The sequence below is a fragment of the Rhamphochromis longiceps genome, linkage group LG11, assembly GCF_057381845.1.
Source record: "Rhamphochromis longiceps isolate RC_006_pf linkage group LG11, R_longiceps_female_GT1.1, whole genome shotgun sequence".
Classification (NCBI taxonomy): Eukaryota; Metazoa; Chordata; class Actinopteri; order Cichliformes; family Cichlidae; genus Rhamphochromis; species Rhamphochromis longiceps.
In genome coordinates, this window is record NC_140567.1 from 26,371,882 (window position 1) to 26,392,189 (window position 20,308).

A 20,308-nucleotide genomic window follows, 5' to 3' on the forward strand; every position below is an offset into this window, starting at 1 on the left:
TGATCGACACACAAGCATATTTATTTATTTTTGCTGCCACTTTATTAAATTAAATTCAATAGATTACATCTGGACAAATCTTTTAAAGCATAGTGTACAAACATCACTGTTAGGCAACACAGTGTTGTCACTAGCAATTAAAGCGCCACCTCATGCACAGAGTGACAAAATCAATGATTCAACACACCGTGGTGAGTTTAAAAGCCTTGGAGGACACAAAATGCTAAGAGAGCGCTGGGGCTGTAAGGTTAAGAAAAAGATCTATATTGCAAAGGCTACTTGGACCCACCAGAGAGGAGCAGTGGTATCATAAGGCCAGTGTCCCAGTCTCGTTAGGGGGGGATGAGACAGCATAGCCTGATCGAAAGTGGGGATATGGGAGTTAGACAGTGACATCATAGGCTGTGAGCTGCTCCTCTGGAGACTGCTGTCTGCTTGCAATGGGCTCGTGCTGTTGCTGAGTTGTGCCTTGTATGACTGAACATTATAAATAGTGAGAAGGGTGTCAGCTCCATTCAAGGGAGTTGTGCATGAAGAGTCGGGGTGCTCCAGTGAGAGGAGGAATGTTTTTCAGCAATGGCTTGGGTGTGTGGGAGAGGAAGTAGTCCCCACCTTTCTGTGAGTTACATATACCTGATTACAAGTAAAAGTGTTCTACTGAAAGTTTGATTCATTAGTAAAAAGTATAGGCAGCCCATTCTTCTTAATAAGACAAAGGACTCACTATGCTGAAATGCCATTTACCACTTGAAATCAATTCAACTCAATTTTATTTTATTAAGTATTGCATTAGTTCATTTCTGTCAGGACCACTTTAGTCAAAACTGGATTTTTCTTTTCCATCTGTGGTAATTTCTGTCTGCTGCTGGACCACATTGATTCGGTTAAAAATGGTATGAAATGAAGGAGCTGGGGTGGAGGTGGGTTTCCAAAGTGGCTTACAGAAGCATGATTATAATTAAAATGCTTATCTAATTAACTTGCTATTGAAGACTATTATATATTTATTAAACATTTACTCAAACACTCACACTGGATGGATGCATCCTTGGTGGGGGGAGACTCGGGGGTTCAGTATCAAGATCCTTGATCCTTCGACATGCAGACTGAAGTAGGCAGGGAATCGATCCGCAACCTTGTATCGCTCATGTTTAAAGGGCTCATATCATGCTTTTCCATATTTTCTGTCACTGTGTTGTTATAGTTCAGAGCTTCAGACGCTCTAAACACCCAGCTGATTTCTCAGACTCGGCTCTGTCTTCAAGCACAGAAGCCCCTCCCACAAGTGGGATATCTAGCTGGCTAGACAAAACCTAAAACCCCAGATAGCAGGTATCACAATGGTGGTTTCTCTGGCGACTCAGAGTTTCTGCTTAAAGATCTTTGCACGCTCACATAATGGCACCGCCTACTCCAGACAGAGAGCAAAAAAATGGGTAATAAAGATTAAACATAAAATGTAACAGTAAAATGAGATGCTGTTACTGCAAATAAACTACAAATGTAACAGATGAATTTTCTGATCTGTGCATTATTAGCTGCAATTGGAGCAGTGCAAAAGAGACTTAACAGCATTTGAAGCAAGCATAAAAACATTTACACACTTTATGAATCACCAGATTAATGCATGCAAATTTCAGTACCAGTGCAGCTCACATAATATGAACTGCTGCAAGTTTACAGCTGGGCTTCACTCGGTTGTTTTAGTAAGGCGCTGCTTCAGAAGTTCCACAAAAAAAGTACGAAAAGCATAAATGGTATTTCTTCAAGAGAGAATCTTTATCACGCTCATGAGACGCTGTAAACAGAAAGAATCAGTGAAATGATGATGCTTCTGGAGTTTAAACCAAACCATGAGTTACTGCAGAACACTTTACACTCAACATAACTCGATAACCCATTAATCTCACTTTGTAGTTCACCCTTCCTGCGTTCAGACCTTCTGTTTGCCGGTGGTAGCCTGTCAGAAGAAATGTGGATCCATCAAAATGACTTATTTTAGACCATGACTTCACCAAGGCTCGGTAAAAGATAAATAAGGGTCATATGTAAATCTGAATTCTGCAAAACTGCTCTAGTAGAGTCCAAGAATAAAAATATGGAGATGGAAATGAGCTAACAGCATGCTGTGATAGTGTTATGCACTGGTTTATCGACTGAAGATTGCATCTGCCAATATTTGTCTTGTTGACCGCGCACTCATGCATCCGCACCTCCAGCCAATTTAGAATCACCAGTTAACCTCGCAAGCACGTCTTTGGGCCGCTTGCGAGGGTAATTGGTGCTAATGCCTCAAAAAAGATCCAAGCCGACCAGGAGCGTTATTGCTAACCGCTACACCACTGTGTTGGCCTTATCAGCAATACATTTTCATACATTTGCACGACTTAATTTGTCCTTATATAAAGAACATGTGATAGAGGCGGTGGCGTCCAGTAAAGTGGATTTCATTTAAATATGAAAAGAATTCATGAAAAATTGACACTGTCAATAAGAAATAAAAAAGCGTGTTCAATAATTTATTAATTCACGACGTGAGGAGAACGATTCATGGTGGCGTGAATGATGCAGCGCTGCTCAGGTTTCTGACCAAACTAGCTCTCAGGGCTCTCTCCTTTTATTACAACCTTCATCGCAAAGTTAAAAAACTTTATTGCAGATTTGTCTGACGACACCGAGGGAATCCATAACGACAACAACAAAACAAAGAAAAAAATACACCGGCATCGGTTGTTGTTTCATATATTCTTAGTTAAACGCGGCGCCAGCATCACAATTTCACAATTAGTGGTTCCCCTCTCTGATTGGATCTACGCCTTCATGTGTCTGTGTGTGCACATTAGCGACATTATGTCAATATGCGCCTTTGCGTGTGAGCCGACGGGCGTGTTTACATTGTGGCGCGCTGGTGTCTGCACGTTTGTGTGTGTGAGTGTGTGTCACGGGGTACGAGACGAGGCGAGTGGTGCGGTCGTGTGATAGTGTTTGTCACCCCGAGCGAGCAGCCACGTCAAACTCTGTCAGGGTAGTTTTCCCCGGCCGTGGGTGTAACACATCCCTCTGATTACTCTCTCTGTCTTTCTGTTGCCGTGTGTGTGAGTGTGCGTCTCATTCAGATAGTGTGCGTTTTCTTCATGACCAGCTTTTTCTTTTGCCCCCCCACATTTCAAATGCTTATCGGACAAACTGACAGTGAGAGCAAAGAGAGAGAATGGAGGGGTGATGGGTTTTTTATTTTTGATATTCATCTTTGAGAAAAATACCTAGGAGGGAGAGAGAGCGTGTAGAGGAGTGGGTGTTGGGAAGGAGGAGGGAGGGTGAGGAGAGAGTAGGAGGGTGCAGAGAGGGACGGAGAGAGAGCTAGCTGATTAGATTGGAGAAAGCCAAGGAGGTACGGGTATACTATTGAGCAAGGGGAGAGGCAGAGGGGAGGGTGACTAAGTGAATGCAGTTTGCCGTCGCGTGTCGCCGTATCACAGCGAAGTCCACTGGCAGGCAGACGGATCGGACCCGAATCAACAAATGGAGACAGAAAAACTGGATGTATACTGCATGTGAGGAGAAACCAAGGGAGGATATAGAGTCTGCCTTCATATCCTTTTATCTTTGCATCTAATACTACTGTGAGGAACCCACAGGGAGGGAAAGAAAAACAGCGGACAACTCATTTTTCCTCTAACACGTCTGTGAAGCAGAGGAGCTGTGAATAGAGTGAGCTGTGGGACTCGCTGGGATTTCTGAATATAAGCTCAGTAAGTATTTGTATATTTGTATAGGCTGTGTAAAGGCACTGTATGAGTGTGTGTATATGTGTGTGTGTGGACTGATGCCTCAGCTTTGTGCGCTGCCTCTGATGTTTTTTCCTCATAAGAAAAAGGCGAATATAAGGAGCGCTGGGAGGGAATTTAAATCCAGTTGTGCCGCTGCAGTGTTTCCCTTTATTGTCACATGTTGTTGGCGTCACTGAGCTGCTTTTCTTTTCTAATTTAAACAACTACCCCAGACTTGACTCTGTGTGCTGTTTGTGCCTTTTCCTCCTCAGTTGCCGGTGTGTGAGTGTGTGTGTGTGTGTGTGTGTGTGTGTGTGAGAGAGAGCTGATAATAGCAGCTCCATTGGTATTCAGCGGAGGGAGCTCCAGGATCTCGCTGCGCCTTTCCCCAGGATGGGATCACAGAGCAGGGATTGTGCTTGCCTGTGGAGAGCCCGCTGAAATGGGTGAGTGTCCATCCCGCTCCTTTTTTCCCCCTCCTCTTTTCATTCTCTTTCACCTCTTAGTTGATTGTTTCCTAAATATATATAAATATGTATATATGTGTATGGCTTTAGTCTGCAGTTATATACAGAGCATTTTCATTCCTGATGGGCCCCCCTCGTTTCCTTGTGTCTCACCCACTCACCCTGTCCAGCCCCACCTGTTTCCCTCCATCACTCCTTCCATCCTCCTTTTCTTTTACCTCCCCCCAAACGCCTCAGGGCATAAGCCGTCCTATCCAGTTTTAATGGATATAGACAAAATCTGAATGGCTCAATCCATTTTGCTGCCTGTCTCCCCCCTCTCTTTGCCTCCTTTTCCATCTTCCCCTCTTTGGCTGTGTCACCCATCCCCCCCCCCCCCCCCCCCTCTTACTTCCATCCCTCTCTCGGTCTCTTCGGGCTCCTCACTACATTCTGTTTGATTTTAGACACACTGAGGACACTCTGAGACTCTTTCCTGACAAAGGAAATGAATAAAGATGCTGTGGATGTGTTTATGTGTGTGTGGAAGGGCTGCTATTTCTGTGTCCGTGTCAATCTTTTTTTTTTTTCCCACTCAGAGGGAGCAGAGGTTTGTGCTCAGCCTCAGTGTGAAGGACTGGAGGAACAGAAGGTTATGAAGTAGATCGGTGTATATAATAGCTTCTGGCATGACAGCTGTGACACATATGTACATGCACAGACACACAATGTCACTCTTTTTACACGCACCTCCGTCTTTGCACTCCTCGCTGACATACCTTCTGCACACCAATTCGCACCCACCTACGTCTTTTCACACCTGCGACACCTTAGCATGCTTAAGGTGCCAACAAAGGCTGGACCTACACACACATACACACACAATAGAAGACACTGAGCACTAACCTCACCGTGCTTAGTCTCATCTTAAATGGTCCTTGGAGAATATCGGTGTCACGGGAGGGTCGTATATATCCAACAGAAGTATTGATTGGAGCTGATAAGCTGAATGGCCTCGAATGTTTCACTGTAAATCGGCCATCACCCACCTCACTGGAGTCACTAAACTTATTTAACGATTTTACTCTGTTAAAAGAGATGATATTACTGCAGGGCTCTGAAATGACCTTTTTTCCTTTTTCCTCTGTACTTTTCTGACTTAAGAAGAGATCCATCACTCGACTCAGAGCGGCAAGCTTTTTTTGATTAAGATTCAGAAAGGACTTTATCATATTCAACAGGTGCAAACTGTTGCATAGTAACAGAGTCGAGACTACCTGTTGGGTAAGATTTGACATTGCGCCTCTATTTTTAGAATTGGGTCATCTGTTTGACAAAAGGTAGTGTGATTTATTAGGAAATGAAAAATAGAAACTCAGCAGGCATCCAAGTCTGTCTAAGCTCGGGCCATCTGTCATCTGCATGCATACCTGTCTACCTGGAGCGGGGTTAATTTAGAGGGATTTATGAATGCGTTTTGCCACAACATGAACTGATACATAGATAATATGTGTCGCTATTTGGAAACTGTACCAAAGTATGACTCACAAAAGGTTCATTGTTTTGTTTGCATTACATTAAATGCAAGAGAGCACAATGAAATGCAAATAGCGTGACCTGTCAGGAGGTCTAAAGAGACAGTACCGAATACGACGCAGCTCTCTGCATGACATTTCAATCCAAATCTCAGTATGTTATAGACGAGAACAAAATATTTTTACATTTATCTTTAACTGAAGAGGTTCTCCTCATTTCTTTTGCACCAAAACACAACTGAAAAGTATTAATGTTGTTTCAGCTGCAGAGGAATAAACAGTTTTATGCGTCTTTAACACTGTAACGTCAAGAGTATCACACTCGATACGTGAGTTTTTGTGATGTGTCAAGACTTCTTTCCCCCCCTGGGAAAATTGCATGATACATTTTTAAGCTCAAACTGCAAAAAATGACAGATTTAGCAAATATGATACATATTAAAACTCATATGCAAATTAATATATATTTATTTCGTCAGAAGGTTCAATAACTACTCTATTTTCAAAAAAATTGAATTTTCTGGCAATTTATTTAATGGTTCAGGTTTTAAAAAGTTAAATAAAAATGAGCATAAAGTTATTTTTAAAATATCCAAGATATTTGTCTCTACTCTGTCTTGTTCATTTGAATGCGTCTTATTTTAATATTTGAATCGGTTTTGTGTAAATATCACCTCAAGGTATTGTTTTCATCCATTGTGTCAAACAGATAATCCATCTTATCATTACATCTCACATGACTTTGTGTTATAATTTAGTGCAATAATAGAAGAAAAGTTAAAAAACAACACTTTTTATTAAAATGTGACATCTAGTCTGGACCAACTAGTTATGTCTTGTGGCTTTGTTGCACCTGATGCAGCCTGTGGAGCCTGTGGTGAACAGACACCTTGGATTCTGAAGAGAAAGAGTAAAAATGATTGCATGAAAGAAGTTAGAGGTGAAGATCTGAAATTGGATAGAGGGAATAAAAGTGAGATGGGGATGACGAGAGCGTTTGAAGATGAGCTTGTTGGAGAGAGTGAAAGCCTCAAATCATAGAATCAGTGGAGAGGAGGTCGGCACAAACAAGCAGCAAAGTCGTGGAAGAGTGACAAGGACGGAATAGACAGCAGGACGACAGGCAGGGTGGAGAGTGGCGAGGAGGAGAATGACATACGCGATAAGGAAGAGTGACACAAATGTCACCATGCTAACCTTTCATGCACTCTCCCTCTCTCCTCTCTTCTGCTTTTTCCTCCTTTCTTTCTCTCCTTCTAGATCTGAAGCCTTGCAGAGATGGCCACCAAATGGACAGCATGGAAGCCAACATCCACCCTCCAGCGACCAGCTTTCCACAGCTAACTGCCTCCACCATCTCCTGCCATCAGCTCGAACCATCCGAGCGAGGGCTGAGTCTGCAGAGTTGAGCCTGGACCAGCCGTCTACCGAAAGCAGAGATAAGCAGAGGGCGACAGGCCTCGGAGGAGTCAACGCGCAACAAGCCAGCCGGCGTGTTGAGCGCACAATTGAGCTTCTTGGACTTCATCTAAAATGAAATAGGCTGCAGTGATGCTTGAGCAATGGTACAGAGCTTTTGGATATGTCCGGATTTATCAACCGGATATATTTTTGAGATTACGACACTTTGGTGCACACCTCAGAGCTCAGCCACTTTTTCCAGATTGGCTTGTGGGCAAAAGCGAGTAATTGAAAATCCCCCCTCGAGAGGCGCTCTGTTTTGATTTGTTGCGGGGGAGGAGGGCCTATCATTATTGTTTTTTTTCTTCTTCTTCTTTTTTTTTTTTTTTTTGAGGAACAATTTCCAAAACACCCGGCTTTTATCCCACAAATTTCCCCCAGTTTCTCTCACATTGTGGAGAAGCACATTATGAAGCAGTACCATTCTTCTTCATCCTCCCTCAGTGACGGAGAGAGAGGAGGGACAGACTGTCCAGAATAGATAACGAGCAAGGAGACTGGCACCGAGGAGAGGAGAAGGAGAAGGAGAACAAAAAAAAGGAAGAAGGAGAAGAAGCAGAAAACGGGGAAACAGGTGGAAAAAGAAAGAGAAGGAAGCCGACAGAGGGGGGAGAAAAAAGGCAGGGACAGCGAGAAAATAAAGGACAGAATTAACTAGGATTGCACAGAATCTTTTTTGGACTCTTTGTAATTCGTGTTGAGGCTAGTTAGCGCAATGGATAGGGGAGGGGTTCAGGATTTACACTGGGGAGGGGGGGGGGACTTGAGCAGGAGACTAGAATGATGTCCCGCCTGCACCTGCCTGGTCTGTATCTCAGTGTTTGGGAGGAAGACAGGCTGAAAGATGGCCTGGTAAACAGACAGCTGTATTGAATGACAGACAAGCTCTGAGTCTGGTGAGATAGACAGACAGACAGGAAGACGGGTACACAGCCCAAGTGTCAGGCAGAGAGCCAGGCAGACATCCAGTGCCGGCACAGTAGACGGCGCGCAACTCATTGTCATTCTGTGCAGAGCGTGAGAGGAAGGCAGAGAGCAGGAAAGAAAGCAGAAGAGCATCCTGGTGGTTGTAGCTTCTGGAGAATCTCAGTCAGTGCTGTGGCAAGCTCATGCACTAAAAAAACCCAAACAAGCAGTGAGGGAGGGAGGGGGGGCTGTTACTAGAAGGGAAATACAGGTTGGGGAGAGGGAGAGCGAGAAGGACGGAGGTAAAGAAACAGAGGGAGAGAGCAGGTGTCGGAAATCCTCCCCTTCATCTGCTTGTCATTTACTCCTTTATGCTCTCTCGTCGTCTGCCGAGGTGATTGGTTTTCTGTTACCGCCGTTCCTCTGCTTACGGGCCCACTGCAATCCCGAGGAAAACGAGAGGTGGGCAGACAGAGGAAACCAGAATAAGACAGCAAAAAAAAAGGAAAAGGTGGAGCCTTTTCTGATTGACTCATTTTCACCCGTTCCTTTTGTTATTTGTCGAGGTGGGCTCTTGTTATTTTTGTGTTTGCTTTTTTTAAAAGTCAGAGATAGAAAGAAGAAAAACACACCTGCCCAATCGATCCCCCGTACATCCTCTTTGTACACAAGAAACAAACTTCTTTTTCCACCAATTGTTGATTTCTTGCCTTGCCTATCGGGATTATTTTCTCTTCTCAGTATAAACACGGGATTGCTCCAGATTCCTCCTGAATGTCCTCACACCCACTGACACAGTGTGAACTCCTCTGACTCCCCCCACGCCCCCCCCCACCCTTCACCCCCTTGGCTGAAGCGCTAAAACTCTGTGGTCTCAGATCTCAGTGCCTGTGTTGACTCACTACTACAGTGATAATATGGCACGGCGCTTCTGATACCGTCTGATTCATTCTGTAAGTAGGACCCTCTCTTTCTACGCGTGTACGTCTCCACATGTGTGGCGCATGTCATTAGCATGTTTTTTAGCTTATGCATGCAGAAGCGCAGAAGTGGCGTGTCTCTCTGCAGTGTTGGTTTTATGGTGTCTTCACAGCGGATTTGCTTTCCTGTGCTTCCTCTGCCCCAGGCGGTTTGTGTGTGTGTGTATGTGTGTGTTTGTGTGTGTCTGCCAAAGAAAGAGATTTTGATCTTACAGCCAAGCTTACAACAGCATCAGAGTGGTGTCAGAATGAGGCGAACAGGGTGTCTTTCCCTGTGCGTGTGTGTATGTGTGTGTGTATACTCCTACATTTTAGTCCTGAGGTTAATTTGAACTAATTAATGGTGAGTTTTTTGGGGGTTTTTTGCTTCTTGGAGCACGTTTTGGTTCTATGTCAGTGTACTTATATTCATTAGGGTGAGATGGAAAAGGGATGGGGGGCTAAAACTGAAGAGGGTGAACCAGCTAATGAGAATGACTCTGATTCCCTGACTAGTTCTTTGTTGCCTTCATTTCACGTCTAATGCCCTGAGCGTTGCACTCCGGCTGCATATCATTTCAGCCTCCTTTTATCTCCCTATGTGTTGCTTGGATGAAACCCCATACCGAAACCCAGACTCTGCAATGTCCTGCATATTACTAAGCCCATCTATCTCCACGGACACATCCACATCTTTATACACTCCCACAGTCACCAGGCCTCGCACCGGGAGACGCTCAATCAAGATAGTCCCTTCAAACAGACCAATGAACTGTGAATAACGCCATTACACAAACTCCCAGCTCAGAGCGTTACAGAGACAGAAAGATTGGGAGGGTGAAAAAAACAGAGAGAGACAGAGAGGGAGACAGAGAATAAAAAAGCTTTCTGGAAATAGAAGAGCAAGAGCAGAAGGAAAATGAGGAGGGAGACAGAGAGTGTGAGACAGAAAGCAACAGAGAGGAGGACACGGGGAAGGGAGGGTGAGAAACGGGGAGGGATGAGGGAGTGTGTGGGTCTGGAGGGGCCGCAGAGCAGGAAAAGACCTCTGCTCCATGGGAGCGCTCTGATGGGCTTAGCAAGGCCCTCGCTTTGTTCACAGTGTTGGTCAGCCTCTCAGAATTAAGATTACTAAATAATACGATTACTGCAGCTGCACAGTGATAACACGCCGCTGCCGATCCCCTTTGTCACTGTCAGAAAACCCAGAGAAGAGAGGAGGAGTGGCATGTGATGGCATCAAAGGCATGAAAGTACTGACTACATTAGAGAGTCACAAGAGCTCTGGCTTCTCAATATGGCTCGCCGCTGAGGCAAATTGGGAAGAGTTGGTGTGACTTTTATGCGGCATGTGGTCATACAGAGGGGAAAAAACTAACCTCAGTCCAGGTGTTTTCTCTTTAAATATATGGATGCTGCCATTACATCTTTTCCTTATCTCTCCTCTGTTTGTTAATGATGCTCTTTTAGATTCAAATGTATTAAAAAAACAAAACATGAATGGGGAAACCTCTGTGTTTACAACCTCCTGGCAAATGTGTACGTAGAAGCCAAGAATCTCACGGTGAGACATGTGCCCCTTATCTTGGTGTTTTACGCCGCATCCTCTGCGTGGGCTATTTGTTTTATGTTTCTGTGCTTGACAGCTTTGACACAGATCCCTGCCAAGTTGACCTTGCACTTTGAAGTGTAATAAACGCTGAATTCCGGGGCATCGATACATGTTCTTCTAGTAGCTGATAAATGGCCTGCTACCCCATGGGAAAGGGGGGAGGGAGGGAAACAAGCAGGCAGCAGAAACCTCTGTCCACTCCTGCTCAGCGGAAGTAAAGTACAACTGTCTGAAACCCACAGCTCCCAGAGTGGTGAGCTAATATCAGGGCTGGGCTGGACGCGACCCCCCTCCTATGAGATATGAAGTATTTCCACTGTCCTCTCAGCGGGGGCAACCATTTGCCTGCAGAGCTGAAGATTAGCTCGGAGCAGGAAAAAGAAAAGACACATTTAGCATGTGATAGTGTATCACAGGAGTAACAAATAACAAACCAGAGCTGAAGGCACAAAACGAGATCAATGAAATATGACACATAGCACAAACACGCGGCTCAAAAACGTCCCTAAACCAACTTGGCAAGCGTTCAGTTCAGTTTCTGTTCCCGCGTGGCACGTTTGTCATCTAGCTGAGGTTTCATGTGCGTGTCTTGTGTTTTTGCTTCACTGACATTAGATGAACTCTGACCCCCAGGCCCTCCGCAGCTCTGCTCCATGGTCACAAAGTAACTGGGTGACTCACTCTGTAGAACCAGTCAAAGAGCATCCGTGCTGGATTATGTGCACTCTGCTCGTCGAGTCCAGACTTGCAGAAACAGAAAAGCAATATGGAGATGATGTGCCAAATTATTAGCTACGTGTTTGTGACATTTAATCTTTTTAAGTGCTTCTCACAGCAGCAGCGTTCGGTGTTGCTGCGACGCTCCCCAATCATTTCACTCGGCTTGGTCTAAATTGTGGCAGACGTGTGCATGGTTCACGAGACAGCCTTTTACAGCGAATTTCCCGTTGCCCTGCTTTGTACCAGTCGGGCCCTTTCAGATCACTGATCCAATCATCTCTCTGGGTTACATTTTTCTAATTGCTGGCGCACATTTTTATTTTGTGATTCCACTTTCGATAGCGTTTGAGAATATCTTTCACTTGTGTTGTGCTGTTCAGGCCAAAACATATTTTCACATTGTTCGCATCATCATTCATTTTTCAGTTCTTCAGTGGGAACAGCTGTTCTCTCTTTAGCTTAGCTGGATTGTAGCAGGGAATGAGATTCATTTCTGGTGGTGGAGCAAGAACAGATCATTATCAGACTGTTATCATTGCTGAATCAATATTTTGGGACTGTGGCTGTCTCTTGGATGGCCGTTCACTCCTAAAGGGCCTCACGCAGCTGCCGCTCTAAGGTGAACTGGGTTAATTTGGGATATGAGATCTTTTCAAATACTGAGGAGCCCTCCAGTTTCTTCTGCAGTGCAGTGTTTACCTAGCAGTTTGTCCAGGCCTGCTTGCTTCAGGCTAGCTGGCCTCGAGGGATGAATTGAGGAAGTGAATGAATGTGTATGTGCGAAGAGGGTGACAAGAAATGGACATCGGGACACGCATGCCTTTTCCATAATGTGCTCCCGGCTGGGCTGTTTGGCTGGCCATAAAGTGAATGCTGCTAATGGCCTTTCAGTTAATGGAGTCATTAAGACGGGATTGTGAGAAGATAAAAGCAATGTGTGTAATGTGCTTGAACTGGGATAGAAGTGTGATCATTTGTATATGTGTGCTGCTACTGTAAGCATTTTGTGCATTTCTGGTTATTTGGTGCTTTAGTACCTGCGTGCACAATGACAGTAAGATGGCACTTACTCTCTGCTGCATTAGCATTAGTAGAAAAGGTCAGTATTCTATCAGCGTAATTGTAATACGGTCTGAGGGGCTCAGGTGATCAGTCTTGACCCGACCTGTCCTAATCAGCAGGCTGGTGGAGGCTCAGTGAGTCACAACTGTGATGTTTTACTGACGATTGCTGCTGCCTTGCGTGAGCGTCTGAGTGACAAAAGGGGGATAAATCTAATTTAAAGTCGTTCAAGGAGAATGTGCAACGATGGAGAAAGGCATTTTGGGTAGAGTTGCGTGCAGTTTTCATGGTGGCGCGGCTGCTCATTATGTCAGTTTCTTGATTTTAACCAGAGGGAAAGCTTGTGTCACCGTGCCGTCAAGGCTAAAAAGGCTTCAGCTGTAGATGTTCCAGCTTGCCTCGTGCGCTGTTTGCATTCAATTAAATGAAGGCTGGGAATGTTTCACCATAAGGTCACCATAAGTGTCGGTATAAATGAATTAAAGTGAAGCAGAAAACTTTATCTAATAAGGTAGGCATGAGTAGCTTCACTCGATAAATTTCAGAATGACATCCTGTTTTTTTTGGGTATTTTTTTTTTTTTTTACCTAAAATTCAGGTGTATGTTTCACCGCACAGCTTATAAATATCCAACACTAACAAGTTGTTGCCAGCCTCAGGGGAATTACCCATATTTATCTGTCTGATGGTGTCAGTCTATCTATCAGGAGATCAGAAAATAAATTTCAGGGTGAAGGAGCTCACCTTTTAATCTAATCAGCTGGTAAGCAGGCAAAGCCCGCAGCTGGAAAATGGAGTCTCGGCAGAGAATATCATCCTGCAATCACCGATCAAACCTGTCTGAATACCCCTAAGGAGGCCTGAGGGGGTCATGCTTCAGAATGCATAAAGCTGATTTAATTTTATTTAGGGATCGGCTTATAAGAGCATACTTTAGCAATTATCATTCGGATGACAGACAAAAGTACAAACAGGTGGACTGATACGTGTATCTGTTTTTGTTTGTCAGTGTGACTACAGAAGAGCAGTGTCTTTTAATCCAGTATGAGCTGAACCCTCTAAAAGCATTCTTGAATTCTTCCGTTCATCTGCTCTGACACATTTCCACATAACTGTTTTTGAGTGTAAGATTGTTGAAAAGTCATTCAGGTAATAGCGGTGTCATCCTCGGTCTGGTAAGTCTGTTTTACAGTTTAATGTTTCACTGCTGCTGCTGTTGAGAAGACGCTCGCCTGACGCTGCATTAATGGCACTGATCATCAACGTCATATCTACACGTGTAGTATAGCTCGCTTAGATCTTATAATATTCAAACTTGCTTGAACAGAAAAGATAACACTGGTGTTTTTGAAGAGAGAATATGTAGTATTTTCAAGTTTGATAGATTTACTACACTCCATGGGTACACCTCAGCTATGCTGGGTAGGACCGCCCTTTAGTGGCATCAATTTAACGAGATGCTGCAAACTTTCCTCAGAGATTTTGGCCTGTATGAACTTGATAGCATCACACAGTTGCTGCTGATTTGCTGGCTGCACATCCATGATGTGAGTCTCTCGTTCCAGCGTTTCCTAAAAGTGCTCTGTAGGATTGAGATGTGGTGACTGTGGAGGCCATTTGAGCACAGTGAACTCATTGTCATGTTCAAGAAACCAGTTTGAGATGATTTGAGCTTTGTGACATGGTGTGTTATCCTGCTGGAAGCAGCAGGAGGTGGGTACACTGCGGTCATAAATGATCAGCAGCAGTATTCAGATAGGCTGTGGCGTGTAAACGATGCTCAGCTGGTACTCGGAGCTCAAAATTTGCCAAGAAAAATAATCCCCCATGTCATTACACCACCATCCCCAGCCTGAGCTGTTGATATAAGACAGGATGAATCCACGCTTTCATGTTGTTTACACCCAATTCTGACCCCACCAGCTAAATGTTGCAGCAGAAATTGAGACTCATTAGAGCATGCAGTGTTTTTCTTATCTTCTGTTGCCCAAAGTTGGTGAACTCGTGTGAATTCTAGCCTCAGCTTCCTGCTCATAGCTGACAGAAAAAGCAGCACCTGGAGTGCTCTTCTGCTGCTGCAGCCCTTCTTCTGCAAGACTCAATGTGTTGTCCATTCAGAGATGCTCTTCTGCATACCTTGGTTTTAACGAGTGGTTATTTGACTCCTCAGCCAGAGAACTGGATATTTTCTCTATTTTCTCTCTTGTTCTCTCTCTGTCATCAACTACCACGTCACATTCTTAGTTATTAAAATCCCCCCCCCCCCCCCCCCCCCCCAATTCTAATGCTCTGTTTGAACTTCAGCAGGTCATCTTGATCATGTCTACATGCCTAAATGCATTGAGCTGCTTTCCTGTGATTGGCTGATTTGTATTATTTTTGTATTAACAAGCAGCCAAACAGATGTACCTGTGGCCCATGAGTGTATATCTGTCCTTTTATAAACATTATCACAACTGTCAGTCATATCTTGGGCGTTTCCGCATTCAGATAAACTCATACTATAATCATATGGGACATTTGCAGATACTCTACTTTTATCTCCTCTGCTAGACCACCTTTACTTTCCCAAGCCCCCTGATTTCCCCACCATTTACATGTTGTGAAACACACATTAGAAAGACAAGAAGTCGACTCTTCTTCTCATTCCTGAAATGTAGGGAAAGGCCAAATTTCATCACTACTTCTATATTTGCTTTGTGTCGTTTTTTCCCTCAACACTGGTATTTTGGGATTGTGAGTCAAGAGCCTGTAATCAGCTCCACCAATCAGGAGTATTAACATGCCAGTCAGTTCCAGCTGCCTCTGTCCAAATGGTGATGCAGCAGTTGATTGTGGGCTATTGCCTGAATTTAAACTGCTGCAGATTTAATTGTCCCGGCGAAACTTAAATACTCCAAATGGGCTCATATCATGTAATCATAATGGAATTTAAAAACATACAGCATATGTGGTCATTTAAGTCCTGTTTTTTTTATGGACTTTAGTTTTCTGCAAACGTGCGGTGGGTCTGGAAAATTTTGGCACTCACTTTTCTGCTGAGTCAAATAATTGGCTGTGATGACGACCCGGAGCTGTTGGCCCCTGCTGCAACCAAATACAGCAAAGTGTCATTAAACAGTACAATATTATCTGCATCATCGCCTTTTTGAGGCATAACTTTCAGATGAGCTTGGATGTAAAGTGGTAGCCTGTGAGTAGTGTAATTTCATACACCCAGGGAAGGAAGTGTTGACTATAATTAAGCTCATATGGAGGTGTGCGTGACGAGCAGTGAAGATGCTTTGCTATAGAAAAGAAACTCTTTAAACAATTTGACACCTTCCTCGAAGCAGCAGTTTTCTACTTCGCTTAAGCTAAACAATCGCGGCACATTATCCGAGAGGCTCGGTAAAAAAGCGAAAAACAAATTGTGTCTCTCTGGTTCAGTGGTACTTGATGTAATCTGCTGTGGTGTTTGACCAGTTCTCTTCCAAATCATCACTCGTGCAGGAATCAGAGATTGAAGCTCCAGTAATTTGTCATTTTCTCACTGCTGGAGTGACTTTTAACCCAAGCCAGGAAAAGTTATAGTAAGCGTATAGTATTTCTCATTATACATGAACATTTGCCCGCTCGAGTGCGAGTGCAGCTTGTGTATACATACCGTGTTTGTACTGTACGTGCGGCGTGAATGTTGTGTAGGTGTTTTCTCCGTCTGTGTCGAGATGAGAGCCGCGTTGTGCTACCCGTGCGTGTTTACGATGTTCTTGATGTTGGATTGAAAACACGATGAAAGCCGGGGGACGGGAGGGGCGCGTGTGTTTTATGCATTCTGCCAGTGTCATGGTTCGCGTTGGTGTGTGGTGGATGCCAGAATCAATGTATTTCACGCAAGCAGAGATGTGGTCATGCTGAGAAGCACAAAGAGCTTCAGACTGCTCATGAGACAGTCTTTGATCCAAAGTAAAACAGGCTGAGAGAGCACATACTGTACCCTGCTGATCCGCACAGGCGATACCAGCATATTAGCACCTGCAGTCAGCCTCAGTTCTGCTGCTGGCGGGTCCGTCGTGGAAAGTCAGTAAGAAAGCTTAGAATACAAAATGTTGTGTGTTTTACTTTAAACATTTCCAGGTTCAAACTGCTGAACAGTAGGTATTAATGAGAAAATTAGGGATTAGGAATAGACTGTAGGAATTAAATGCCAGATGCTCACTGACTTTTTTTATTTAGTGATATCTTATTTTCCAGTTACTGATTGTTGAGACTTAGGAGCAACAGAAACAAGCTTGAAACCCTGGCGTACATCATGAAAGTCACAATCGCAGATGATCACTCAGATTACATTGAAGGAGTTTAAAGTTCTGGTTCAATCATTACACTTTACCTTAGTCTATGCACAAGTGTTTTATGCGAGTAAGTTTTAATATTGTTTATTTAATCTGTTGTTTGTTTCTGTGTGTCTGTGTTGCTGCCCTCTTGGCTACGTATCCCTTGTAAAAGAGAGATTTGATCTCAGTGGTACTAACCTGATTAGATAAAGGTTAAATAGAAAATAAAAAAATGAAAACAATCATATTAAGCAGTGATATATTTTTCAGTTGGACTGTAAATCCGGTATTCACTCTTTTTTCACTCATGTTTTTGGCCTTCACAAACTCCTGAGGGAGCTGTGTGGCTCTTTAGCTGCCAAATGATCTGTTATGCTCACTAGCTAGTCACTAACAATGTGCCATCAGTTTCTTGGTGCTGAGCAGGTAGCATCCAGGTTTGTGCTGTAAACAGCTGCCCGCTGTGTCTGGAAGTAATGCTGATGAAAACGGTGATGGTAAACGAAAGTGATGAAGCTGAAGCAATGAACTGAAAGATGCTTAAATGCTCCTTAGGGCTGAAGTGACCAGCAGAGTCACGGGATAATTGTCTGAATCTGCATGTGGAGCTGTCTTTCTAAAACTCACTGCTTATTAAGTACACTTTGCTCGTACCGAGTGGACCTAAATCCTAATAATTGGACCTAATTCTTTACGCTACTCAATTGAGAGCTGGTGACTGTGGAGGCCGTTTTAGTACAGTGAACTAATTATCAGGTTCATAAAAAACATGAATTCTGTTTGCTATTTGACTAATCGACAATGATAGATTCGTAAAATATTTCTGTTTTCCTGTTTTCCCACATTTCGCCGTGGCGACAGTGGGTTAATGCTCACATTGTTAGCAGGAATGTGCAGAGTAATGTTCTGTAAAGAAGAAGAGCTTCGAGGTAAATTTAAATGAGTCTTTCTGTTCTGAAATGGCTAATCACCCCCCCCCCCCCCCTTAAAAGCTCCAACATAATGATCAATGGTGTCATTTAATTATCAGTAATTGCAGCATGTTTAAGTTATAGTTACAGTACTCATGCTTGCCTAAAGTCATAAAATGTTTAAAACATTATTACACTGCCATAACAACCTGGTAATTCATGAAAACATTTAATAAGCACTGTAATCAATTAACTTTAGTCAAGTAGTGCATATGAACTGACAACTAAAGCTAAGTAGTTTATATATTCAATTCAGTTCAGTTTTATTTACATAGTTGGTGACAGTGGGAAGGAAAAACTCTTTTTAACAGGAAGAAACATCTTTTAAAAGCAGCTCAGGGAGGGGCATCCATCTGCTGTGACCGGTTGAGGATGAGGGGAGGAGGTCAAAAGACACACATACAGAATAAAATAACTCATGTGTATATACTGTATATATTTGTTTATAGCGCTACATCTGTGTACTAGGTAGCTAACGCAATTATTTTATGCCTGCTGAGGGATCCTGATACTGTTGGATCTTTGCCCTCTGAAAAATATGGAGAAGACACGCATCCTTCATTTGTACTGCCTGTAGAACTGTGTAAGCTCACCTCCTGATATCACCATTTTCCAATTTTGCCACCTAGACTCGATGGGACATAATCAGTTTGCTAGCAGTTGGCCAGTGGCACTTGCCAGTGATATTCTGTCTCTGATAATAATAGCGGTGTCTCATAAGGGGGATAACCTGCCTTATTGCTCATTGGATTTACATACAGCAGGTAATCGTTGTGACTGCAGGCTATGTGTGACTGATGGTGTGTGTCAGGACTGTACATGCAGCCTTTGTTTTCATTTGGCAATCAGGCCTGTCGGGCAATGCTGCTGCAGAGATCAATGTAGCATTTGGATGATTGTAATGTGTGTGTGTGTGTGTGTGTGTGTGTGTGTGTGTGTGTGTGTGTGTGTGTGTGTGTGTGTGTATAAAATTCATCTAAATGCATACCTGTGGGCCATCATCTTTGCTGCCTCTGTGTATCTGTCTCACTTAGTGTATTGCCTTGAAAACAGAGGAAACAGGGGCTCTTTTTAAGGAGGACCACGCCATTACAATAGCAACCTGATTTACTCTTCCTCAGTGGCTTTGATATCAAAACACTGGTGTACAATAATCTATGCTAAAAGGAAACCCCAAATTCAAAAATATGTTAATATAGGGAAGTGTGTGTGTATAACCATGCGCTCCGAGGCTCATTCAGTGATGGGATTGTTGGAGAGGAGGGAAGGAGTTGTGGGGGAGAGGCGATAGGAAGTGATAGCTCAGCAAAAAGGTGTAAAGCCCTCTGGTGGCTAACTAATCTGCCAGGCTTAGGTCTGCTGCTTTTCTCCATGCCCTCATGGAGTTAAAGCAGAAGCTCTATTGGGGTTCACCTTTCAAGCCATTTGGGACAAAGCCAAGAAGGAAACCCAAACACATCGATTAGCCGTCACAAAGGGGGTTCGAGTGGGGCGTGGGTGGGAGGGTTGGGGGTCTCTTCACTCTCTGCCTGTCCTCTCCTCTGCCTCCTTTGACCTCCTCCTCCAGCTCGGGCCACTGCTTTCTCACGGGTACGGCGGAGAGAAGATTGAGGATGGACAGGGGAGGCGGTTACAGTAAGAATGAAGTGGAATGAAAAGGAGGGAGGTGTGTCGAGCGAGAACAATCGACAAAAAGAAAGATGGGAATCAAACAAACAGGCGAGCCAAGAACAGCCATGTTTTGTTTTGCTCTGATCGCGAGCCAAAATCTGGGAGTATGCTCGTGGTGCAAGTGCTTGCGCGCGTGGGCGCTTTCGGTGTGAGCGTGCGCGCACGGCTCGGAGACAGGTGCGGCGGGCCGGGCCAACGGAGAGCTACTGTAAGTCAGGAAGAGAGAGCGAAGAGGAAGAGAGCAGCTCTTTTGAAAGTGCCAACCGGACAGTCTTTTGAAGTGGCCCATATTGGCATAGCATGAATAATCATGAGCGATGTTTGCTGTCGAGCAAAAGCGAGGCTGAAGGTGTGAAGCTCATTAGAGACCAAGAGGCCATGTTGATAAAAAGAACTGTTGCCATGATCACTTACTGCATCGAAAAGCCCCGCAAGTTCATGCGGTAGTATTTATCACTTTAACCCTCGTGTTCTTCTAACCGTGCATGCACTGCCGAGAAAAACTGCAGACACTAATTAAAAAGAAGATGTAGATAATCTGCTGTATTATCTGTTCTTTGCTCAGGATTTCAAGATTACCCACCAATTATATTGTCAACTACCCGATGATACTGTTTTGCCTGCGCATTTATAACAAAATTATAATTTTGAGGTTTTTTTGCTGTAACGCCTTTTTGCAGGGATAACTTTTTTCAGTAGCTGGAAACAAACTGATGATAGCGTCTATTACTCCTGATAACGTTAGCGCAAATTACATAACTCTCCCAGCACTTCCATTCCAAATCATTACTCATCTATAGGCACTTGGAATATTAACCCGGTGCTTCCCCAAGGCTCAAAATATGAACCAGCACCTTATAAGCCCGTGCAGCTCAGTGCAGC

The 20,308-nt window shown here is 43.9% G+C and overlaps 1 protein-coding gene and 1 long non-coding RNA gene across 3 annotated transcripts in view; both read left to right on the plus strand.

The window, feature by feature from the left end:
• Positions 1-3,418: 3,418 nt before the first annotated feature.
• LOC146659346 (uncharacterized) lies at positions 3,419-7,545 on the plus strand. Its single transcript, XR_014913663.1, has 3 exons — positions 3,419-3,752; positions 4,043-4,216; positions 7,012-7,545. It is a non-coding gene; the product is annotated as an uncharacterized LOC146659346 (long non-coding RNA).
• An 834-nt stretch (positions 7,546-8,379) lies between these two features.
• The window catches only part of grik5 (glutamate receptor, ionotropic, kainate 5), a 94,486-nt gene continuing 82,557 nt past the window's right edge, over positions 8,380-20,308 (plus strand). For both annotated transcript variants that reach the window (XM_085423353.1, XM_085423355.1), the window contains exon 1: positions 8,380-9,071. The gene's annotated coding sequence lies outside the window, so the exon portion shown is untranslated. The remainder of the gene's footprint in view (positions 9,072-20,308) is intronic.